The following is a 26,074-nucleotide window of genomic DNA, read 5'->3' as shown; positions in this document are numbered from 1 at the left end:
GGATCTTGTGTAGTTCAATCCAGGTTTTACCCAAAACTTTAAATCTGTGTCCCTAGTGCTTGTACGATCAGTGAATGGAAACAGTTTCTTTGCCCACCTGATCAAAACTTGGCAGAACCTTGTGGACCTGAATCAAATCTCCCCTCAACCTCCTTTGCTGGAACCATTCTGGTAAATCTCCTCTGCACCTTCTCCAAGAATCTTCACATCCTTCCTGAAGAGTGATGACCAGAGCTTTATAAAGATTCATAGAATAGAATTAGAACCATAAAATTTCTACAGTGCAGAAGGAGGGCTATTCGGCCCATCAAGTCTGCACTGATTCTCTGAAAGGGCACCCTGTCTAGGCCCACACCTCTACCCTGTCCCTGTAACCTCATAGCCCCACCGAACCCGCACATCCCTGGACACTAACGGACAATTTATCAAGGCCAATCCACCTAACTTGCCCTTCTTTGGACTGTTGGAAGAAACCTGAGCACCGGGTGGAAACCCACACAGACACAGGGAGAAACTGCAAACTCCACACAGACAGTCACCAACGCCGAAATTGAACCTGGGTCCCTGGCTCTGTGAGACAGCAGTGCTAATCACTGTGCCACCAGAAGCATTGTTTCGGTATCAGTATTACTGTTTATGAAGCTCGAGATCGAATTCACTTTGCCAACTATTCTCTTATTATGTCTTGTAGATATACAAAATCCCTCTTCACCTCTTTCTCTCTCCTCCCAAAGAGGCCAGTTGGATTTTTATGACAATCCAGCAGTTTTCATGGTCACTTTTTCCCAGAGCCGGCCCCACAAATGACCAGATTCATTCAGCTCAATTTCACAACCTGCCTTTGTGTTTTTGTGGGTTTTCTCTCATTCCCTATTTTCTGTTTTCAATCAATTTCACAGGGTGTTCGAAGGGGAGGCTTCAAAGTCCGGAAACGCAAACCAAACATCACATCAGGATCTGACAGAGTCCTCAATTCATCATATCCTGAATATCATCGATCATGGAAGGAAAAAGCATTGTTCTCAGTGGGGAGAAACCGTACACGTGTTGTGTGTGTGGACGAGGATTCAGTCGATCATCAGGCCTCACGAGACACAAATGCAGTCACACTGAGGAGAAACCGTGGAAATGTGTGGACTGTGGGAAAGGATTCACTTCCCCATCCAAGCTGGAAATTCATCGACGCAGTCACACTGGGGAGAGACCATTCACTTGCTCCAAGTGTGGGAAGGGATTCACTCAGTCATCCAACTTGCGGAATCATCAGCGAGTTCACACTGATGAGAGACCATTCACCTGCTCAAAGTGTGGGATGGGATTTGCTATTTCAGCCAACCTGCTGAGTCACCAGCGAGTTCACACTGGGGAGAGACCATTTCAGTGTCCAGACTGCGGGAAATGCTATAAACATTCTGGGGAACTGAGGAGTCATCAACGTGTTCACACTAATGAGAAGCCGTTCAAGTGCTCTCACTGTGGGACTGGGTTCAGACAATCATCTGACCTCATTGTACATCAGCGAATTCACACTGGGGAGAGGCCATTCACCTGCTCCAAGTGTGGGAAGGGATTCACTGAGTCATCCGCTCTGTCCACACACCTGCGAGTTCACACTGGGGAGAAACCATTCACCTGCTCAGTGTGTGGGAAGGGATTTACTATTTCAGCCAACCTGCTGAGTCGCAGGAAGTGCTTTAAACGTTCTGGGGATCTGATGAGCCATCAACGTGTTCACACTGACGAGAGACTGTTCAAGTGCTCTCACTGCGGGACTGGGTTCAGGCACTCATCTCACCTCACTGTACATCAGCGAATTCACACTGGGGAGAGGCCATTCGCCTGCTCCGATTGTGGGAAGAGATTCACTGAGTCATCCAACCTGCTGAAGCACCAGCGAATTCACACTCGGGACAGGCCATTTACCTGTGAGTGTGGGAAGGGATTCACTCAGTCAGCCCACCTGCTGAAACACCAACGAAGCCACAAGTAACGACAGTGATTGGGTTTTTCTGTTCCTCACATTCAGGACTGAACCATGTTCATTTGGGTCTCTTTCTGCTGATAACAAACTCCAGCCCATTTACAGAGGCTAATATTCTGGCTAAAAGTCAAATAAATTAGATTTGTGTTAAATGCGCAGTGTGTTGAAACTTTTTAATCTCTCTGACACAAGTTATTTCCTTTTGAAGTTCTCTCGCTCTCCCCTGTCTCTTCCATCCTCACCTCCAACAAGAAGTGTGAGGAGCTTGTGGAGCTTCTTTGTGACTGAGATTGAGTCAATCCGATCAGCTGCCTCTGCTGCTTCCCTCCCTTCCACGAGCCGAGCGGACCAAACTGTCTCTAAATTTCATCCTTTCCCGAGCCCTGAACCCACATCTTTCTCTAGTTTCTCTCCCATCTCCCCTCATGCCCTCTCAGAGCTCATCTTGTCCATGAGACCCAGCTCCTGCTCCATCGACCCTATTCCCACTGAGCTACTGATCGGCCAACTTTCCTGTGTCCATGGATATTGTCAACATTTCTCCCTCTTCAGGTACTGTCCCTCTGTCCTTCAAATCTGCCATCCTGCTTCAACCACTGGAGGATGGTTCACATCAGAGGATGGGGGAGGAGGGATAATAAATAAGAGCTTACACTTTGCACTCAAATCAACGAGGGATCTGATCTCTGGCAAGAAAGGAAACCCTGGCAGGTGGTCGGGGAGGATTCACAAAAACCCGCTGGAGGCCCCAAACCCCCAATAAGACCCATTGGTTTTATTGTCAGTCTGCAGACAGGAGCTGGAGAACTGAACCCAGGCAGAGGAGAGGGAGGGAGAAAACTGGGAGTGGAGGAAAGAAATGGTGAGATGGGTTTGGATTTCAGCCCAGGGAGGAGGGAGAGTGTGTGGGACGGGGAATTACAGCTTTGGGGGAACAAGAGAGGAAAAAATGTTCCAGAGAAACTAGAATTGTCTGTTCAGAATTTATATGCTCCACTGACAGTGATGGCTTTTGTAAACTCCTTTTGCAAGGTATTAAAAGGGGAGGATTCAAAGACTGGAAACTCAAACCAAATATTACAAGAACATTTGGCTGACTTAATGGCTTTATCAATATCCACGGCCTTTGAATGTGGAAGGAGAAATGTTTGTCTGTTCTATCTGTGGGAGAACAGTTCAAACAGCAGTGTGACTGGAAAAGGACAGAGGCACAGACACATCTGAGTGACAAGTGTTCCAGTACACTGACTGTGCAAAGTGCAGGTTTGGTGGATTGACTATGGTGAATTGCCCCTTAGTGTCCAATGGTGAAGTGGGGTTACGGGGAGAGGGCAGGTGAAGTGCGCCTGGGTGGGGTGCTCTTTTGCAGGGTAGATGCAAACCCAATGGGCCAAATGGCCTCCTCCTGCACTTGTAGGGGTTCAATGCCAGACCTGTTGAGTTAATCTCGCATTTTCTGTTTTCACTCTACATTACACACATTTTTAATCCACTAATTATATTTATTGGACCACTGAACCAGCAACTACTAGGAGCAGTGTGTTGATGTTTCAGCTACTTTGTAGGATTTTCTCTCAGTCTGATGGGTCTGCCTGGTGGTATTTCCCTGGTACTGTCCATGTGTTTGTGTATTTTAGGGAGCAGGTAGAACTTTCTTGGTTCTACTTGTTGTCCCCTCAGATATTCCACCTGTTTTTGGTTAATGTGTCTGGAGTCTGAGTTCTTCCAGTCTGTCTCCAATTCTCCTTCCTGTCTGGGGTATATGGGTCCAGGTAGCTTGGTGTGATTCATGTTGTTTGGTTCTCTGTCTGTCTCCAGCAGGTATTGTTGTCTCTCGATAATGACTGTGCTGCTACCCTTGTCTTCTGGTCTTATGGACATATCCGTGTTGGAGCCAAGCTCCCGGATTGTCTGTCTTTCTCTCTGGGTACGATTCTGTTTGTCTCTTGTATTTTACAGGCAGAGACCTGATTGAAGGGTTCAAACATGGGAATTCTGGGAAAGATAGCCAAGGATTTGGGAGGTGACAACATGTTTAAAGAGTTTGGAGAGGAGAGGGAGGTTGAAGATGAGGCAGTAATTTGTAAGGATGGCTTGAACCAAATACACAGCCTGCACCATTCACGTGGAGGAGGAAACATCCATGTATTCTGTGTGGACAAGGCTTCAACTGGTTGTCTGAACTAGAGATTTACAAGGACACCTGGATCATGAAGACATGGAAATGTGGGGAATGTGGGATGGGATTCGATTATCGATGCCTGCTGGAAACTCACCGACGTATTCACACAGGAGAGAGACCATTCACCTGCTCTGAATGTGGGAAAGGATTTACTCAATCAGCTGGCCTCATGTTACACTAATGAATTAACGCAAAAGGCAAACCATTCAGCTGCACTTCCTGTGAAAACAGGTTCAGGCATTCGTCTGCCCTCACTGCACATCAATACACTCACACTGGGGAGCGACCGTTCGCCTGCTACACTTGTGGGAAGCAATTCACGTATCCATCCACCAGCACAACAGTGAGTTCACACTGGAGAGAGGCCATTCACCTGCTACAATTGTGGGAAAGGATTCACTCAGTTATCCAACCTGCATATACACCAGCGGGTTCGTGCTGAGAAGAGGCTGTTCACCTGTTCTGTGTGTGGGAAGGGATTCACTCAGTCAGCTAGACTCATGTTACACCATGAATTCACTCTGAGGACAGAGCATTCAGCTGCATGTCCTGTGGAATGAGGTTCATATTTTCATCTCAGTATACACAATTGTGTTCACACCCCAGGGAGAGACCATTTATCTGCTCAGTGTGCGGGAAGGGATTTACTCAATCATCCAGTCTGCTCAGACACCAGCGAAGTTACTATGGAGAAGCCGTTCAGCTGCAGTTTCATTGGAAAGACGCTCAGGAAGTCATCCACCTTCAGTGCGCACCAACAAATTTACAAAGGGCCGAGACCGACCATCGACACTGTGGGAAGGGATTCACTCAATAACGATATGAGCTGAGACATCAGCAAGTTGGCAAGTGACTGCAAGGGTTGGATTTTGCTGTTTATGCTGCTGTTATTCACATCCAGGATTGATGGTGTGACAATATCTGGTTTGATTCTGCTGATATTAACAAACCCTGCAGTTTAATATTTTCAGATGTCACTGATTCTCGGGGCTGCGATGTCCCATTTTAAAAGCAGCATCTGTGATATTCTCCTTCATTCAAGAACTCTTAACAGGATCGTCCTAAATTGATGTTTGATCCAAAATCTACAATTCAGAGTTTGACAGGTTCTACTAATTAACTTCTCCAATTAGAAAGTGCTGATTAATCCTTGCTGACAATTGTTAGGGACTCACACATTCCTACAGTAACATGTCCATTGTGAAATTACATTATCAAAGAACATTAAACAAAACAGTGAAATATTTCATACTCACATCAATAAAAACTTCATTAATCAACATTGATATTGAAGCTTGGAAGTCACTGAGTTCAATCATTTCTGACACAGCAGCACCAGCCAGGGTTGGGGGATAGAGCGGGGGAGTGGGCTGAGGTGGAGTGCTCTTTCACAGGGTCGCTGCAGACTCGATGGGCCAAATGGCCTCCCTCTGGACTGTAAAGACCTACAGCATTCTATGGTAAAGGTGGAACTCAACACAGACTGGTTTGAGATCCAATCAGCAGAGGTAAATGAAATGAAATGAAAATCGCTTATTGTCACAAGTAGGCTTCAAATAAAGTTACTGTGAAAAACCCCTAGTCGCCACATTCCTGCACCTGTTCGGGGTGGCTGGTAAGGGAATTGAACCATGCTGCTGGTCTGCCTTGGTGTGCTTTAAAAGCCAGTGATTTAGCCCTATGCGAAACCAGCCCCTATAACATCTGTCATTGAAGCAAAAAGCAAATGTGCAACATGGACCCAACACCGAGAACACTGCATCACTGAAAGCAGCCAAGGCAGTTATGTAAAAAATGGCAAGATTGTGCAAATAAACACTAGACAGCCAACGTCAGTAATTCCACACTGCCTGTGATAACAGAAATCTAGGGCTGCACAGTGGCTCAGTAGTTAGCAGTGGGGCTGAGGACCCGGGTTTGATCCCGGCCCCAGGTCACTGTCTGTGTGGAGTCTTCGCATTCTCCGTGTCTGCATGGATCTCCCCCCCCCCCCCCCCCACAACCCAAAGATGTACCGGTTAGCTGGATTGTCCACGTTGAATTACCCTTAATTGGACAGTAATTGGCTACTCTAAATTTATATAAAAAATGATAACGGAAATCTATGTGTGATGGGAAGAAGAAAGCTCCGCGTCTGACCATCACCAAAGTCATTCCCCTGAAATCCAACATGGTGACATCCTGACAGATGTAAACAGATGTCCCGCTGGGTTGAACACGACTGTCAGCTGTCCTCAGTCAGACGGGCATCTCCCAGTCACTGTCTGACTCTCCTGCAGCTGCCTCATGGCTGAGCTGGAAAAGGCCATTGATGCTGAGCAAGCAGAAAGGTGCCCGACAAGGATGGAATTCCAGCTGAACTGCTCACACACAGAAAGTCCCATCGACTGTCGCACCGTCATGGCCTCCTCTGTTGGGAAGTCCACCCTATCCCTGCAACGCAGAAACCTCATTTAACCTTTTTGAACAGTCAGGGCAATATAGCATGGCCAATCTACCTAACCTTTTGGCTTTGCAAGGGTCGATCCAAACCCAATGTAAGTTCTATGAAATCAACTTTCAAACTGATGCAGAGTTCCAGCCAATGAGGGAGTCCGGGCTCAGCCTCGCCCCCACATTCACTGATCGGTGGGAGGAACAGCTGCCTCTGCTCGGTCTTCCAGACCCGCCCCCTCTTCCCATTGGTCTGGAGGTGCCATCAATCACTCCCTGGGCATTGTGATCTGGAACATGTGCAGTGCCGATACTGGAGTGATGTTGTTGGGGTGGAATTATTATTTTTAAAACAAATTTAGAGTACCCAATTCATTTTTTCCAATAAAGGGGAATTTAGCATGGCCAGTTCACCTACCCTGCACATCTTTGGGTTGTGGGGGTGAGACCTACGCAAACACGGGGAGATTGTGCAAACTCCACACAGACAATGACCCAGAGCCAGGATCGAACATGGGACCTCGGCACCCTGAGACAGCAATGCTAACCACTGAGCCGCCGTGCTGCCTTGCTGGAGTGAAATGCTGAGCAGTTCAGAATTAGAAACTGCAGTCGAGCTGGAAGCAATAGTACTGCCGTGTGGTTTGAGGGGCTTCATAAAAATTAAAAGCTACTGATCCACGCTTGCAAACAACGGGCTGCAGTTGCAGTTCTCCGATAACAGGCCCAGGTTAACAGCCCCATCTTGCTGAGGAGCGATATGGTGTAGTGCATGTGCGTGGTATTGGGTAAGGGAGCCGTTGAGTGAGATTCAAGCCCCGGCCACTTGGCGCCCAAGAACCGCCCCATGACGGGAACATCGTTTCATCTCCAAGGTAGGAATTTGTTATTTCTTCTTTCATGGGATGTGGCGAGGCCAACATGTATTGCTTGTCCCTAATTGTCCTTGAGAAAGTGGTGAGCTGCCTCCCTGAACCACCTCAGTCGGTGTGGTGTTGGGACACCCACTGTGCTGTTTGAGAGGGATTTCAGGAGCTTGATCCAGTGGCAGTAAAGGGACAGTCAGTGGTTAGCACTGCTGCCTCACACTGCCAGGGACCCGGGTTCGATTCCGGCTTTGGGTGACTTTGTGTGCAGTTTGTACGCTCTCTCTTTGTACTCCTTTGCAGACTCCTTAAATCCACTTTACAAATTACTTCCTTGCCTGTATTTGAGTCATACATTCAATCACTTCATCCAACACATTCATATAGATTATAAATTGTTGGGAGCCCAACACTGATCCTGGTGACATTCCACTTGTCACATCTTACCCACCCAGAAATGACCCATTTATACCTACTGGCTGCTTCCTGTTCGCCAACCAATCCTCTATCCATGCTGATATGTTGCCCCCACACCATGAGCTCTTATTTTGCGCAATAACCTTCGATGTGGCACCTTGGGAAATACCTTCTGGAAATCCAGATAAAACACATCTGCAGGTTCCCCTTTATTAACATCCCTTGTTATTTCCTCAAGGAACTGATAAATTAGTCAATCACGATTGACTCCCTGAACCCCATTCTCCAACACTATCAAAAGAAAAATCAAATCTCCTCTACCCCTCTGGCTCCTTTGCCAATTACCTTAGATGGACTCACTTTCTGTTAAAGAGCCTGTCAACCCCTCTCACCCACTTTCCCAAAAGTGAACAAATTTAATCAAGAAAAGTCCAGCAAATTCAAATATTTTCCGGTTAAAAGATTATTGACGAAACAGAACATGGTTAAAAAAACTAACAGAAAATTACTTGAGGATGAAAGACAACCAGAGTGACAGGATGTTCACAATGTTCTGGATCCCAAATGGTTTCCCCTCGGCTCCTCTGTACCCTGTTCCCATGACTCCCCACTTTGGACACAGGGGCACTGAACCCTGGGGGTCACATCACCATCAGCCCCTGTCACCCCCACCCTGATGAGTAGGAGATCCATTTCCCAGTCAGGCCTCCAGCACCTTCCTGTCTCTTTTAGTGCTCAAGCCTCTTTATCCTCAGCTAAATTCAGCCCTCAGCTCCATCACCTGGCTGTCATTGACACGAGCAATACAGACAGAAAGGTGCACGAGGCTCAAACGGGTAGTCAAAATTTGTGGATTGGAACCTCCATACAGGTCAGCAAGAAAAGGAAATTGAATTCTCAGTCAACAAATTAAAGAATCACAAAACGAGACTTCAAGATTTATGACTTTTAATGTGACAGACAAACTAGAACTTTGCTCGTTTTTACTTTTTCACAAATTCTCATATTTTCCTGTCCGCGTACTCATGAGTCCCTTGGTTCGCGAGTGTTTTGGGGAAATTTTTGCATCTTCCTCCGTGAAGACAGACACACATTGTTTAGTTTCTCTGCCATTTCCTTACTCCCCATTATAAACTCTCCTGTCTCTGCCTGGAATGGACCCACATTGGTCTTTGCTAATCTTTTACTTTTCACATTCCTGTCGAAGCTTTTCCAGTTGATTTTTAAGTTTCACCCCAGTTTTCTCTCATATTCTATTTCTCTTCATCGATTTATTGATCCTCCTTTGCTGAATTCTAAAGCAAACTCCTAATCCTCAGGTTTACTAATATTTTGACCACATTATGAGCTTTTCCACTGATCAAACGGGATCTTTAACTTTTCTTGTTAGCCAAGGTTGCATCACTTTTCCTGTTGGATTTTTATCCCTCAAAGGAATCGATATTTGTTATTTATATGTGAAATAAAAGTCACAAAAATCCCAGAGGACCATCGGCTGCTCTCCCCTTTGACAGAGAGAGAGCTGACTGGAGGTGATTAACCCGAGGGTCAGCACACCTCAGGCGAGGGGCCTGGTTGAGAAGGCGCGGTCTTCATGAATAAACTCAGCCAGTACAGGAGTTGGATCCATGGTGTTGGCTTTGCTCTGCATCACAAACCACTCGTCCAGCCAACTGAGCAAACCTACCCCGATAAATATGAAATCATTCCTTAAATATTAGGTATTCCCTGTACCAATCAGTTTCCCATCCACCTCAGACAACTTGCCCCTCATACCCTGATAGTTTTCTTCTGTGAGGAACACCCAGATGAATTAAACAGAAGAACCATGTAACCACCAGGGCCCATCTCCATGGCAATGTGGCATGTTTTGTGGTGTTCCAAACAGAAATGGAAACTAAATATCTTCAACCTTCCAAACACCCTTGTACAATTTGAAGCCAGGTATTAGCAACAAGGCTCAGAGAGAATCAGCCCACTGGAGGCAAAGTGGTGAGACCGGCCAGTCCAGCAGAAAGAAACCTTCCGACCATCCCCACTGACCACCTGTCAGAATGAACAAAATGCAGTCCTGGATGTAGAGCAGAAACAATAACAGCAGAATCCAACTCCTGTAATCAATTGTGAAATTGTTGGTGTCACTGCAGGTGTGGTGAAACATGCCATCCCATTTCACATTGAGAGCAGGTGAATGGACTCTCCCCAGTGTGAACTCGCTGGTGTCTCCACAGGTTGGATAACCGAGTGAATCCCTTCTCACACTTAGAGCAGGTGAACGGCCTCTCCCCAGTGTGAACTCGCTGGTGTCTCTGCAGGGTGGATAATTGAGTAAATCCTTTCCCACATTGGGAGCAGGTGAATGGCCTCTCCCCCGTGTGCATTCGCTGGTGTGTCTGCAGGTTATTTAACTGAGTGAATCCCTTCCCACACTGAGCGCAGGTGTATGGACTCTCTCCAGTGTGAACCTGCTGGTCTGACTGCAGGTTGGCTAACTGAGTGAATCCCTTCCCACACTGAGAGCAGGTGAACGGCCTCTCCCCAGTGTGAACTCGCTGGTGTGAATGCAGGTTGGCTAACTGAGTAAATCCCTTCCCACACTGAGAGCAGGTGAATGGCCTCTCCCCAGTGTGAACCCGCTGGTGTGTCTGCAGGTTGGATAACTGCGTAAAGCCCTTCCCACACTGAGAGCAGGTGAATGGCCTCTCCCCAGTGTGAACTCGCTGGTGTAACTGCAGACTGGATAGCCAAGCAAATCCCTTCCCACACGTAGAGCAGGTGAACGGCCACTCCCCAGTGTGAACTCGCTGATGTGAATGCAGGTGAGATAACCGACTGAATCCCTTCCCACACACAGGGCAGGTGAATGGTCTCTCCCCAGTGTGAACTCTCTGATGTTTCTGCAGGCTGGATAACCGAGTGAATCCCTTCCCACACCGAGAGCAGGTGAATGGCCTCTCCCCAGTGTGACCGCGTCGATGAGTTTCCAACTCTGATGGGACTCTGAATCCCTTCCCGCAGTCCTCACATTTCCATGGTTTCTCCATGTTTTGGGTCCCCTGGTGTCTCTCCAGGCTGGTCAATCAGTTAAAGTCTCTTCCACAGACACAACACAGGTATGGTCTTCCCTCACTGAGTATATTGTGGTGCTTTTCAGGTTGTGTAACTGGTTAAGGATCTTTCCACAGTCAGTTCACTGGAACACTCTCACTCGGGTGTGTGTTGTGTGGGTCTCGGTGCTTTTCCAGTCACACTGATGTTTCCACAGTCAATTCACTGGAACACTCTCACTCGATTGTGTGTTGTGTGGGTCTCGGTGCTTTTCCAGTCACACTGATGTTTCAAATCTTTAGCTGACAGTCTGGGCAAACTTTCTCCTTCTAGATTCAAAGGCCGATGATATTCAGGTTCCAGGGAATCGAGTAACTGTTAGATCAAGACGTGACGTTTGAGATTTCTGTCTGTAATTCCTCCTCATCTAATATCCTGTAAAAACAATTTACAAAACTCATCACTGTCAGTACAGGATAGAAATTCAGAACAGACAATTCTTGTTCCTATGGAACATTATTTTCTCTCTTATTCCCCAATAGCTGTAAATCTCCATCCCACACACTCTCCCTCCATTCTCACTCTGCTGTATCTAATATTCACCCTCCCTATTCTCCTGAAGGTGCTGATTCAGGGTGACGGACAAATCCAAGCTCACAGCTTCCTGTCCAGGAGATCAAAACAAATATGAGCTGCAGTCAGCCATTCGTCCCATCCAGGGAGGCTTTGGTGCCTGGGGCCAATGTGGAATGCTGTTTAGGCAGGGATTTGCCCAGATGGGATACCACCACTCAACTGTGCGTCCTCCAAACCTCAAGTGCCAACGGGTCCGAGCACGACCGTTTCGAGGTCTCGGATGGCACTGGTTGCAAGCCGGATGTCCACTGCCGCACGTTGTGCTAACCCGTGGGGTAACAACCAGCCCATTCCTCCGCCACCCAGCAGGTCCAAGATCCTGGTTAGCCCAGCAGCCACAGCTTGCTCCTCCGCCAGCCACTCGAAATGGTATTGGTGGAGGTGCAGATTCCTGAGCAGAGCAGGTGCTGGTAAAAGATGGGCAGCGCCAGCGGAGGGTAACGAAGACCCTGCAGATCTATGAATAGGAGCTATACGTCATAATTCAGGCCGTCCACTTGGCAGAAGAAATGCGTCGCCAGGACACACTATCATGGAGGGGGTCAACGTAAAGGTATCACTGCAGAGTCTGAAGGCGGAAGGTCGCCACCTGGCCGCCCTCCCTACATGGGAGACTCAGAATGTCAGCAGCGACCCAGTGCAGTCTCTTGTCCCACAAGAACTCTACAAGCATTCTCTGGAACTTTGTGACAACGTCAGGGGGAGGGTTCAAAGTGAACAGCTGGTACCACAACATGAAGGCTATCAGCTGGTTTATGACAAGAACTCGACCCCTGTAAGACAGCACTCGGAGCAGTCCTGTCCAATGTTTCCTGTGAGCGGTGACCTTAGCCTCCAGCTCCTGCCAGTTAGCCGGCCAGGATTCCTCAGCCGGGCAAAGATGGTCTCCCAAGTAGAGGAGGCTGGTCCTGCTTCAGGTCAAAGGCCTGAGCTCCTCTGGGATGGGGTCCATTTGCCACAGACCAACCAGGAGTCTGGAACACTTGGCATAGTTGATCCTGGCAGAGGATGCGGCAGACACCCAGCCTGGCACTCTCACATCCTCCGCAGGTCAGCAGGGTCAGTGAACATGAGGAGCACGTCATCCGAGCGGACCACCCCAATGCCCAGCCCACGCAGAAGCAGCCCTGACAACCTCCTCTGCATGAAGCGCAGGAAAGGCTCCACGCAAATAGAATACTGTTGACCAGACAAGGGACAGCCTTGCCGCACTCCTCCCCCAAAGTGAAGAGGTGCCATCAGGGACCCGTTCACCTTAACGAGTCACTCCGCGGCAGTTTACAGAAGTCGGATCCCGGCGACAAAATGCATCCCGAACCCGAATGCTTGCAGAGTCCTGAATAAATATTCGTGATCCACCCTGTCGAACGCCTTCTCCTGATCAAGGGGCAGGAAGATGCTCGACATACCAGCCCTCTGGGAATGATGGGCCAGGTGCCGGACCAGATGAATGTTGCTACGGATCGTGCGGCCCGGAACCGTGTAGAACTGGTCGGGGTGGATCATGTGGTCCAGCACAGTGTCAAGGCGCAAACACATCACCCTGGTGAAGATCTTGTAATCTGTGCTGAGGAGAGAGACCGGACGCCAGTTTTTAAGATGGCGGAGATCCCCCCCTCTCTTGGGCAGCAGGGCAGGTGGCTCTGCGCCATGAGAAGGGCATCTCCCCGGTCGCGATACTTTTCCCCAGGACCGCTGCATGGTCGCTCCACAGGACGTCTCAGAATGCCCTGAGGAACTTCACGGTCAGCCCATACACCCCTGTGGTTTTGCCCCTGGACAGACTGTCGAGGGTGCCGGTCAGCTCCCCAGGAGCTCCCGGCGCCCTCTGGGCCGACCTGCGACAGGCCCTCCTAGAAAACTCTGCAAGCACCTGCTGCACAGAGGCCATCGGGACACGGGGCAGGTACTCCCTTGAAATGTACAGCGGTCGATTCTGGATGCTCCAACCCCAGGCCTCACAAAAGTGCAGATGCTGAAGTCAGGATGGATAGTCCACCAGACATCCGCCAAGTCAAAGAACCCGAGCAGGTTCCTTAACTTCACCACCGCACGAGAGCTGCACTGGGTACTGAGGCGGTCCTTTGTCCCGAGGGTGCAATTAAAATTCCACCCCCAGGATGATGCACCCGCCTGCGGCAATGGTGCCAAGGTGAGTGGACACTTGCTCGAGGAAAGTCGTCTGCTGCTGTCCAGCTTGGGGAGGGTAGACATTCACAAGGTGAAGTACCTCGATCCCTTCACGGACCGTCAGGTCTGGCACTGGCCCTTTGACCCCAAAGATCTCCGCTGAAAATGTGGGGCCCACAAGATAGCCACTTTGCCTGAACACGAGGTTAGGTGCCTCATGTAGAACCCCCCCCCCCCCCCCCCCCTCACCACTCCAGCAGCCACGTGGCTTCATCTCCCGAGCGGTGTGGGTTTCTTGCAGGAAGCACACCGCGCACTTCCTGTTCCAGAGGACCGAAAAGTTCTGGAACCTGCAGAGCATGTTCCCGCTGCCTTTGATGTTGAGGTTGACTATGGTCACCTCCATGTCAGCAGTAAAGTGCTACCTTCATGTTTTTAGTGTTTGGAGGGAGCAGATGTGTGCGTGTCCCTCTTCTCCCTCAGGAGTCCGGCGAAGAAAGATTTCAGCCAACTCTGCTCAGTCACATTCGTGTCTCCCACCTCTTTAACGTAGGCGAGGGAAGACGCAACGAGCAGTGCTACAGTAGCACAGTGGTTAGCACTGTTGCTTCGCAGTGCCAGGGTCCCAGGTTCGATTCCCAGCTTGGGCCATTGTCTGTGCAGAGTCAGCACGTTCTCCCTGTGTCTGCATGGGTTTCCTCCGGCTGCTCCAGTTTCTTCCCACGAGTCCTGAAAGACGTCCTGTTCGGTGGATTAGACATTATGAATTCTCCCACTGTGTACCCGAACAGGCGCCGGAGTGTGGCGACTAGGGGCTTTTCACAATAACTTCATTGCAGTGTTAATGTCAGCCTACTTGTGACAATAAAGATTATTATTATATTATTATGTCCAACCACCGGTCGAGGACTAGCTGCACTCGGTTTCGGTGACTAAGGTTGGCAAATAGAAAATCCCGGTGTTCCCCTCAGGGGATGAGGGGCGACTTGGTCTCGGGCGCGAGGGAAACCACCGCCTCGCTACAGAGGGACTCAAAATCATCCCTCTTGCTCCCCACCAAACAGCCGTTCTCATCGGGGCAGCCGGACCAACTTCTCAAGAGCAATTACTGTTGAGCAATGACTACTGGCAAACCAGTGAAGCCCACCTCCTGTGAATGAATAAAAGAATATTTAATGCTGATTTATATAGATTTTTGATCGACAAGAGAGTCAAGTGTAATGGGGACAGACAAGAAAGTGGAGTTGGGGCCATAATCGGGTCAGTCATGATTTAATTAAATGGCAAACAGGCTCTTGGGTTCAAATGGCATGTTCCTGCTCCCAATTCCTGTGTTCTTCTGGTTTTACAGAAATAATGGGGGAAATAGGACAAATTGGATTACTCCATCAAAGAGCTGGCACAGACCTAATGGGCCAAATGGCCTCCTTGTGTTGCAGTATTCTGTGACTTTTAAAAATTAATTTGTGGGAAGTGGGCTTCGCTGGCTAGGCCAGCATTTATTGCCCATTCCTAAAGGCCCTTGAACTGATTACTCATCAGCATATCCTTCCTTTTTAAATACTCTATGCTCAATCATTATTGCCTTAATTTGCAGCTATTTTCTGACCATCACCAATTTCACAGATCCCACCTTTCCCCATTTACCGACGCTCCCTAAATTATAATTTGCCTACATTTTTACAGTAAGAAGTCTAACAACACCAGGTTAAAGTCCAACAGGTTTATTTCAATCACAATTTTTCAGAGGACTGCTCCTTCCTCAGGTGAATGGAGAGGTATGTTCCAAAAAGAAATATATAGTCAAATTCAAAGATGCCAGACAATGACTAGAATACGAGCATTTGCAGGTAATCAAGCCTTTACAGATCCAGAGATATGGGTAACCCAGGTTAAAGAGGTGTGAATTGTCTCAAGCCAGTGCTCCGAAAGCTAGTGTTTGTCACAAACCTGTTAGACTTTAACCTGGTGTTGTAAGACTTCTTATTGTGCTCTGTCCAACGCTGGCATCTCCACTTCATTTTTACAGATGCTCCCTGAGTGAGCTCCACACTGCGCATGCAAGAGAGGGACCTGGAAGCCAGGGACGTAAGCGGGGAGTTGAGATTGATGCGGGAAACAATATTGATGGTTTTATAGTCATGTGTGAGATAGAAAATGTTGACGATTTTATTTTGGACTCGGTCCACACTCGCTCTTCGGACAATATCCGTTTTAAACCCGCTCGCTCGGCCGCACATACCAACTGCTGCCATGGCCTGCGCATGCTCAGTTCACCCTGCCAGGGAGTGATTGACAGGAAAAGGGGCAGGGTCGGAGGACCAAGCCGGTGCGTCCGATCCTCCAGCCAATCGGAGAGAATGAGGGGCGGGGCTGAATGTGAGCAGTTTCTTCCAATAACAGCTGATGGAAAGCTGGACCAGTCTCTTAGTGTCAACTTGCTCCTGTGACAAAATGCGCATTAAATTGCTCCCCATATTCAACACAGTTCTCTCCAGATGAACTCTCTGGTGTTTCAGAAGGTTGGATTATAGAGTGAATCCCTTCCCACAGGCGGAGTAGGTGAACGGCTTCTCCCTAGTGTGAATACACCACATAATTTCCAGGTCAGGTGGGCTAAATCACTGGCTTTTAAAGCAGACCAAGGCAGGCCAGCAGCAGGGTTCGATTCCCGTACCAGCCTCCCCGGACAGGTGCCGGAATGTGGTGACTAGGGGCTTTTCACAGTAAATTCATTGAAGCCTACTCGTGACAATAAGCAATTTTCATTTCATTTTTTCATTTCATAATTAAATCCATTTCCATAGTCCCCACATTTCCAGTGGTTGGGAAATGTTTCTTGGACACCCCAGGTTTATCCCACATCTGATTGAAAGTGAAGAGAGCCAAGAAAGACCAAAGTGCCTTTTGTCACTCAGTATAGCTCTTATCCAAAGAGGTGCATGTATATGAGGAGAGGGAATCAGGAATGGCCCACTCCCACGACCCAAAGGACAACAGTGCATCACACAATCCTTATTTCCATTTAAATAGTTATTTTGAAAAATTATTTTTAAATCTAGAGTACCCAATTATTTTTTTCCAATTAAGGGACAATTGAGCCTGAGCAATCCACCTATCCTGCACACCTTTTGGTTGTGGGGGTGAATCACACGCAAACACGGGGAGAATGTGCAAACTCCACACGGACAGTGACCCAGGGCTGGGATTGAACCTGGGACCTCGGCGCTATGAGGCAGCAGTGCTAACCAAGGCACCACCGTGCCGCCCCTTGTTGAAAACAGTTTTTTTTAAATTTTAGAGTACCCACTTATTTTTTCCAATTAAGGGGCAATTTTAGCGTGGCCAATCCGTCTATCCTGCACATCTTTGGGTTGTGGGGGTGAAACCCACGCAGACACGGGGAGAATGTGCAAACTCCACAAGGACAGAGACCCAGGGCCAGGATTTGAACCCAGATCCTCAGCGCCATAGGCAGCAATGTTAACCACTGTGTCACCGTACTGCCCCTTGTTGAAAAAGGTCTTGATTACGTTTTTGGATGAGGTTAACAGAGAGACTGGATGACAGCATTGTCATTCTGAAGAAGAGTCAGACGGATTCAAAACGTTAACTCTGTTTCTCTCTCCACAGATGAATCCAGACCTGCTATATCTTTCCAGCATTTTCTGTTTTTATTGCAGTTTATGTTGTGTATGTGAATATTAGATCAAGTACCATTTATTAAGCATCTAGCAAACTTGAAGCCCACAGGATTAAATTGTCAGCAGAAGCATGGATACAAAATAAGCCATGGGATGAAATCAGAGCTGTGGTGAATGGTTGTTTTTCATAAAGGAGTACAGTGGACCTCGCTATGGTTAAGTATCAGGGTCACTGCCTTTTTGATTCGATATCACTGACATCCATAAAAATCAAGAAACCTTAGAAACCTTACAATGCAGAAGGAGGCCATTCAGCCCATTGAGTCTGCACCGATCCTCTGAAGGAGCGCCCTACCTAAGCCCTCTTCTCCACCCTGTAACCCCACCTAACCTGCATATCTTTGGACACGAAGGAGCAATTTAACATGGTCAATCCACCTAACCTGCACATTTTTGGACTGTGGGAGGAAACTGAGCACCCGGAGGAAACCCACCCAGACACGGGGAGAAAGTGCAAACACGGAGAGTCACCCATGGCCAGAATTGAAGCTGGGTCCCTGGCTCTGTGAGGCAATCATGCTAACCACTGTGCCACTATGCCATCCTTCTGACTTGGATTAGAGGTTACAGGAACAATATCAATATTTTCAGATGACACAAAAGTTGAAAGTATCGGTGAAGAAGAGAGTGAGAGATTTGAGTAGGACAGAAGCGGAATGGTGAGCTCACGGCAGATGAAATTCAACACAGCAAACTGGGAGGTGATCGACTCTGGGTGGAGGAATGAGGAGAAATAATCCAAAGAAGAGCAGAATTTTGTTAGAATTTCGAATGCACAGCCTGATCAGATGGTGGATACAGATTCAATAATTACCCGCAAAAAGGAATTAGATTAAAAATTCAAAGCCGCAACTAGGGAAATGGGGAAATTGGACAAACTGGATTGGTTTTATAAAGAGATAATACAGAATTGATGGGCTGAATGACCACTATTTTACTGCATTATGATTCTTACAATTCTGCAATATTGTCTTTTTATTTGGGTCTTGCTGAATAGAGCAAACTCAGGGGCTGCGTTTCTTTCCAATCAGAGAGGCTTCTCTGTGTATCAATCCACTCCCTGAGATTGTTAAACTAGCTGCAGCCCCTCAACCAATTTCCTGTCTGTTCAGACATGTCCTGTTTGTTTTTCCCAATGGCTTCAGTCAATGCAGTTTTGTTTTTAAACAACACATTACTCTATATCCGTCCTGTGGGATCTGACTTATTTCCTCCTTATCAATTGTTTTTAAACACTGTTCCTGTTTTTATCCTGAATCAAACTGCACAAACTGTTTCATTTCAGATTACATTCACCAGGGCTTCCTGGGTCCTTTCTCTCCTTCTTCACGGTGTCATAGTCAGTTTTAGTGTGCTCTTTCCAAGGGCCGGTGCCGACTCGATGGACTGAATGGCCTCCTTCTGCACTGTAAATTCTATGATCTATGATCCTATGTTCCCCTTTAGCTTTCTCTGCTCCAAGGAAAACAATCCCCGCCTATCCAGCCACCCTGAACCGCTCCAGCCCAGGCAACATCCTGGTGAATTTCCTCTGAACTCTTTCCAGAAAAATCAAATGCTGACTCTGACATGGTTCAGTTCTACATTCACTGGTCACTGGTTCTACTCCAGCCCCTTGTTCAAGTGCTCAATATTACAGAAGCTCAATTCTCCAGCCACTTGACCCCGGGGGCCTGATATCAGCATCTGGAGTTGACCTGACTTGATGCAATGCACCATGTAAACAAAACAAGGTCCCTTTAACTACGGTGATTGAAAATTGTGTCTGTCTCTTTAAGAGCTGATCTCACTCCCTACTTTCCTTCAATGTGTGGAATATGTCCCTTTAAGAACTGCTCTCACTCCGACGCTTCCTGCGATGTTTGAAAAGCAGCACATTTTACTCACCAATGTTAAACTATGCCTCCACTCCAGCAAGTTGACTTCTTGAAACAATAGATTGTTGAACTATTTCTGAGTTGGGTAAAGCTAGAGGCGGCAGGAGATCCTGGACCCTGATCCACTAAACCCGACCCCACCCACTGACAGTTCACAATGGCCGGGGAATGATTGACGGCAACTCCGGACCAATAGGGGGTGGGGAGGACCGAGTGTGACGATTGGTCGTCCAACCAATCGGAGTGAGTGAGGGGCGGGGCTGAACCCGGACCCTCTCATTGGCTGAGACTCTGTATCATTTTGAAGCCGATTTGTCTCCAACTCCAGGAGAAAACTGGACTTTTCTATTTCTGGCTTTAAACAGATGAAACCCAGTGGGTGTGGAGCAAACATTTCAATATTTGTTACTGAAATGGATTCCTTCAGAACAGACAGTCGAGATTACTTGAGGGTTGTGGGGTCAGTCAGCTGAGTTGGCTGGTTCATGCTGTGGAGCGTCGCCAACAGCGTGGGTTCAATTCCAGTGCCTGCTGTGGTTATTCATGAAGGTCCACCTTCTCAACCTTGAGAGTGATGAGCATCGGAGATGTGCGAGGTCCAGACTTGGAGGAGCAGAAAGATCTGGGTGGGATGTCGGGCTGGAGGTGGTTATAGAGAGAGGGAGGAGCGACATCAGGCAGGGATTTGAAATAAAATCTGAGCATTGTAAAAAAACTGATGCATTGTTGGACCGTGAACCAATGTCGATCAGTGAGTACAGAGGTAATCAGTGAATGGGACTAACTGTGAGTTAGGATACAGAGAGATGGAGGGGTCACGATAATGTCACTGGACTAATAATCCAGAGGCCCAGATAAATATTCTGGAACATCGGATTAAATCCCAATATGGATTGGTGGAATTTAAATTCCATTAATAAAATCTAGCCTCAATAATGGCGACCATGAAAATAACATGAATTGTCGTAAAACCCCTGGTCTAGCCTACATGTGACTTCAGACCGAGAGCTATGTGATCGACTATTAACTGCCCTGAAATGGCACCCCCCTCCCCCCCCTCAGGACTAAGAAAAAGGAAATCCACACAAAACAAATGTTCCAGTGCTCAGCATCAGTGCAGAGGACAAAGCCTAACCTCCAATATTTGAGCAAGTGATGTCTACTCACACTCCTTTCCCTGTCTCTGGACATTTTTGATCTGAAACACCGTGAATTTTGTGAAGTACGTCAGGTAACATCGAAAAATACATATATCGAATCCCAGGAAGTCCCGAAGCCTTTAAAAAATGAAATGCTGTTGAATTTGACTCACTGTTGCAATGCAGAAGGCATGGGAGCCCCCACAGCAATGTGCTGATGACCAGCAAAGCTGGTGGCCACCCAATACAGTCAGATGGGAACTCACTGGTGTGTCTGAGTGAATCCCTTCCACACTCAATGCAATGAATGGTTTCCTTCCTGTGTGAGTTGGTATTACAACAGATATTTATCACATTTAAAACTTTTCACACAGTGCGGACACTTGAAGATGTCTCTTTTCAGTGAATAACTTGAAGGGCAGTGAGGCTGGAAACACAAGTGAATCCTTTCCCATATATGGAGCAGATGAACAGGTTCTCCCTGGTGTGAACCCATGGGTGTATCCGGAGACTGGATAACTGGTTGAATCTTTTCCCAGACACAGAGTCAGTGTTGCGGTTTCTCCTCACTGTGAATGTGCTGGTGTTTCTGGAAGCTGGACGATTCAGTGAATCTCTTCCCACCCACACAGGGCAGAGGAACAGTCTCTCCCTGGTGTTGTGATGTCAATGAGTCATCACAAGAATGTTGAATATTTCTGTCTGCTCTCTGTCATTAACTGTGGCATTATGCTGTCTATCCCTTAATGGTCCATTCACATCACATCTTTTATTGTATCAGTAAAATATTTTATTGTTTTGCTTCATGTTCCTTGACAATTTATTTTCACAACGGAGGTGTCACTGTGAATAATGTGCAAATCAGTAAGAATTCTCAGCTAGGATTAATCAGCACTTTCTAACTGGAGATGTTAATCAGTGGAACCTTTCAGAAACTGAATTGTAGATTTTTACCCAAGATCAATTTCAGATTGCAGTAAAGGTTCATGTGCTGGATTCTACATCCCGCCGTGCCACATTTCTGTTTCAGCACGCCTGCTGGATGCTCTGTTACGCTGGCCGGTCAATGGGGTTTCCATTGTGGGGCAGCCCCATGCCGTCGGGAAACCCCCGGGCGCCGGCAAAAAGGGAGCATCCCACCGGCGGAGAATCCAGCCCCATAATTGTATTAGAATGGAGTATCTGTCATGGGTTCTTGAATTAAGCAGAAAATTCACAGATGACGTTTTTTAAAAGGGAGACTGTGGTCCTCAAAATCAGTGGCTTCTCCAGAATATTCAACTCAAGCCAATTATTCTTAATATCAGCAGAAACAAACCAAATATTCTCAGATGACCAATTCTTGACGTAATTAACAGCAGCAGTTACAGCAGAATTCAACAACTGCTGTCGCTTGTGAACTTGCTGAGGTGACAGTAGGTGTTGTGACTGAGTGAATCCCTTCCCACTCACAGAGCAGGTTCCCCAGTGTGAACTCTCTGGTGTGTTAGCAGATGAGAGCATTCAGTGAATTCATTCCCACACTGGAAGCTGATGAATGGTCTCTCCCCAGTGTGAGTGCGCTGATGTGCAGTGAGGACAGAAGAATGTCTGAAGCTCTTTCCACAGATAGTGCAGCTGAATGGCTTCTCCTCGGTGTGAATTTGCCGGTGTGACCAGAGGCCAGATGAATGAGTGAATTTCTTCCCACATACGGAGCAGATGAATGGTGTCTCTCCAGTGCGAATTCGCTGGTGTCTAGTGAGGTCGGAAGACTGCCCGAACCTCTTCCCACATTAAGAGCAGCTGAATGGTTTCTTCCCAGTGCGAGTGCGTTGGTGTACCAGCAGGGTGGAGGACTGAGTGAATCGCTTCCCACGCACGAGGCAGCTGAATGGCCTCTCCGCGGTGTGAACCCGCTGGTGTTCAGTGAGGTTGGTTAACTGCCTGAAACTCTTTCCAGTCAGTACAGCTGAAGACCTTCTCCTCAGTGTGATTTCGCTGGTGTCTCAGCAGAGTGGTTGACTTCATAAATCCCTTCCCACACACAGAACAGGTGAATGGCTTCTCCCGAGTGTGATTGCATCGATGGATTTCCAGCAGACATATGAAATTAAATCCTTTGCCACAGTCCTCACATTTGTACAGTTTCTCCATGGTCCCTCCCCCAGTGTGGCTGCAGTGATGGTATTCCAGCAGGGATAGATAATTGAATCCTTTCCCACATTTCTCACATTTCCATATTGTCTCCCCAGTAGGACTGTCGATGGTTTTCCAACAAGCAGGTATAATTGAATCCTTTCCCACATTCTTCACATTTCCTGGGGCTCTCTCCCGTGTGACTGCGTCGGTGAATTTCCAGCAGGGATGGATAATTGAATCCTTTCCTACATTCCTCAAATTTCCAGGGTGTCTCTCCCGTGTGACTGCGTCGGTGAAGTTCCAACAGGGATGGATAATTGAATCCCTTCCCACAGTCCTCACATTTTCAGGGTGTCTCTCCCATGTGACTGCGTCGGTGAATTTCCAGCAGGGAAGGATAATTGAATCCCTTCCCACAGTCCTCTCACTTCCAGGGTTTCTCCATTATGCCAGCCCCAGTGTGACTGCGAACATGGATTTCCAGTCGGGATGGATAATTAAATCCCTTCCCACATTCTCCACATTTCCACGGTTTCTCTCCAGGTTGGATGATCAGCTGAAACCTCGTCCACACACACAACACGTGTTCGTTTTCTCTCCACTGTCAGGCTTTGCAACCAGAGAAACCTCTTTCCAGTCAGTATACTGGATTCTTTCACTCCGGAGTGAGTGCTTCCAGATCCTGTTATAAAAGAATAGAATGAGACAAAGTCACAGCACAGAAGGAGACAGTCACCCTGAAGTTAGAATTCTTTTAGTTCTGAGACAAATCAGGATTTCACAAAAATCATCACTGTCAGTACAGACAGAAATTCAGAAACAATTCTAGTTTCTATGGACCATTTCTCCCTCACTTGTTGCACCGAAGTTTTAAATCCCCATCCTGCAGTTTTTGTTCCTTCCTGCGCTGAAATCATAGAGTTTTACACAAAAAGACGCCCATTGTGTCTGTGCTGACCATCAAGCACCCATCTATACTAATGCCAGTTTTTGGACTTGGTCCAAAGTCATGCATGCTATTCCATATCAAGACCACATGCCATAGGAGCAGGATTAGGCTACTTGACCCATCAAGTCTGCTCTGCCATTCAATCATGGCTGATATTTTTCTCATCCCCACTCTCCTGCCTTCTCCGCATAACCCAAGATCCCCTTATTAATCAAGAACCTATCTATCTCTGTCTTAAAGACACTCAGTGATTTGGCCTACACAGCCTTTTGCGGTAAAGGGTTCCACAGATTCACCACCGTCTGGCAGAAGAAATTCCTCCTTATCTCTATTTTAAAGGATTGTCTCTTTGGTCTGAGATTGTGCCCTTTGGTTCTAGTTTTTCCTACAAGTGGAAACATCCTCTCCACATCCACTCTATCAAGTGCTCAGCTAAACGATTCTTAAATGTTGTGGGTGTTCCTGCCTCAAGCACCCTTTCAGGTAGTGAGTTCCAGATTCCCACCAGCCTGTGGGTTAAAAAAACATTCCCTCAAATCCCCTAACCTAAATCTACATCCCCTGGATATTGATGTCTCTACTATGGGGACAAGCACTTCCCTATCTATGTCCCTCATAAATATTGTACACCTTGATTATGCCCCACTCAGCTTTCTCTCCTCTGGGGAAAACAACCCCAATTTAGTCAGACTCTCTTCATAACTGAAACATTCCAGTTCAGGCAACATACTAGTGAATCTCTGTACCCTTTCTGGTACAATCACATCTTCCTATAGTGTGGCAACCAGAACTGCACACAATATTCCAGCTGTGACCGAACAAGTGTTTCAAACAGATCGATCAGAACCTCCCTGCTCTTATATTATATGCTTTGGCAACTCGGGAATCACCTGGGGAAGGAGCAGTGCTCCGAAAGCTAGTGATTCGAAACAAACCTGTTGGACTTTAACCTGGTGTTGTAAGACTTTTTACTGTGCCCTCCCCAGTCCAACGTCCGCATCTCCTCATCTCGGCTAATAAAGCCAAGTGTCCCATCTGCCTTCTGAACCAGCTGATGTCCCTGTGCTGCTCCCTCTGACCCTCCACTACCCAGCGTCCTGCCCTTCATTGTTACGTCACAAAGATGCGTGCGCTCTGCTCCCCGCTGGAAAAAGATGGCGGCCGTTAATCTGGGCCTGTTCCCGGGGAAAGCACCAACGCTACAAACGCGGGAGCTGCAGGTTGTTATTGGGGGTTTGCGGCCTGCACCGGGTGTTAATGAACTCTCTTCTCACCCACACAATCGCAGGACCCCCCTCCCGCCGCTGCTACCGCCTCTTACCGGTTGCCGAGCGACAAACAGGCGTCTCGCCTTCACTATCATTCAACCTGCGCATGCTCGGAACACTGGAGGAATCGCGCATGCGTTCAGATCTCCAGCTGATGGAGGGCATTCCCACCGCGGGGAAGGCTGGGTAAACTCCCCGCCATTAGAGCTCCCTGTTTGTCTATATTCGCTGCTCCTGAGGCTGCGCTAATGATCGTCTCAGCTTCCTGCAGCCGCGCATGCTCCGGAAAGCAGGCTCTAGGGGGCGGAGCTTTCGTGGAATCACCCATTCATAGAGAGAAACATCGTGTGTCATTGAAAAATAAAATGTTATAAGTCATGGCCTCATTTTGTTTCATCCTCCAAGACCCTGAACTTTATCTGACAGTGTAATGTTAGCGAGTGTTGATCGATTGTCCTGGAAGCCAACAGGAAGAGAACTCAGAGGTCAGAGGATTAAGGGAGCAGCGAGTTCTGTAACAAATTACGGGGCAAGAACCTTGTTCCCAATTTATCTTTCGCCGTTTTATTTTCCATCTGGACCAAATCAGTTGTCCACCAATCTCCTGATTTGACAGCCTGTTTCTGACATTTTCTGTTCTTCTTCCTGGCTCTGAGCACAGTTGTAAAAGTCTTCAGTTCCATGTCGAAGAGCTGGGAAAGAGAGAGAAGCCGGGAAACATTTATTTTCAGTTACCGCACACTGTTAGTGAAGAGAGATGAGAAAGACCAAAGTGCACGTTCGTCTCTCTGTGTGACCGTGAAGAACTGTCCAGGCTGAAGCTCTGTTATTGCTGTATGATCCTCCCCAGATTATCCTTTCTGTGCTCCAGATAGTTGATGCTGAACCATCAGGTAGGAAAGACACGAGGTTCAAAACCCTTATGGGGATTATCAACAGAAGCAAAGGCGAACTGTCAGAATGAAAATGATTCAGTCCTAGATGGGATTACAAAGAAAAACACGGCACAGGATCAAGCCCTTCGGCCGCCAAGCCTGTGCTGATCATGATACCCTAACTAAAAACTTTCTGCCCTGACTCTGTCCTCTATTTCCTCCCTATTCATGTACCCATCCAGAAGCCTCTTAAATGTTGTTAATGTGCCTGCTTCCACCAAATCCTCTGATAACACGTTCCAGGCACTCACCACTCTGCGTAAAAAGCTTAGCCCGCACATCTCCCTTAAACTTTCCCCCTCTCACCTGGAGCCTGCGCCCCATTTGTAATTGACACTGCACCCTGTTGTTGAAAATACAGAAAAATGTGTCATTTGAAACATGGAAG

At 47.6% G+C, this 26,074-nt stretch overlaps 2 long non-coding RNA genes across 2 annotated transcripts; both read right to left on the bottom strand.

Moving 5' to 3' along the window:
• Window positions 1–11,026: 11,026 nt before the first annotated feature.
• Window positions 11,027–20,206, bottom strand: LOC119961657. Its single transcript, XR_005459707.1, has 2 exons — window positions 19,285–20,206; window positions 11,027–11,362 (listed from the first exon to the last, which is right to left on the bottom strand). It is a non-coding gene; the product is annotated as an uncharacterized LOC119961657 (long non-coding RNA).
• A 737-nt stretch (window positions 20,207–20,943) lies between these two features.
• On the bottom strand, window positions 20,944–24,849 carry LOC119961656. Its single transcript, XR_005459706.1, has 2 exons — window positions 24,805–24,849; window positions 20,944–23,216 (listed from the first exon to the last, which is right to left on the bottom strand). It is a non-coding gene; the product is annotated as an uncharacterized LOC119961656 (long non-coding RNA).
• Between the last annotated feature and the right edge of the window lie 1,225 nt (window positions 24,850–26,074).

This window comes from Scyliorhinus canicula, unplaced genomic scaffold (genome assembly GCF_902713615.1).
Source record: "Scyliorhinus canicula unplaced genomic scaffold, sScyCan1.1, whole genome shotgun sequence".
In the NCBI taxonomy this organism is placed as follows: Eukaryota; Metazoa; Chordata; class Chondrichthyes; order Carcharhiniformes; family Scyliorhinidae; genus Scyliorhinus; species Scyliorhinus canicula.
Note: the sequence above shows the minus strand (reverse complement) of the source record. Positions and strands in the feature narration are given on the sequence as shown.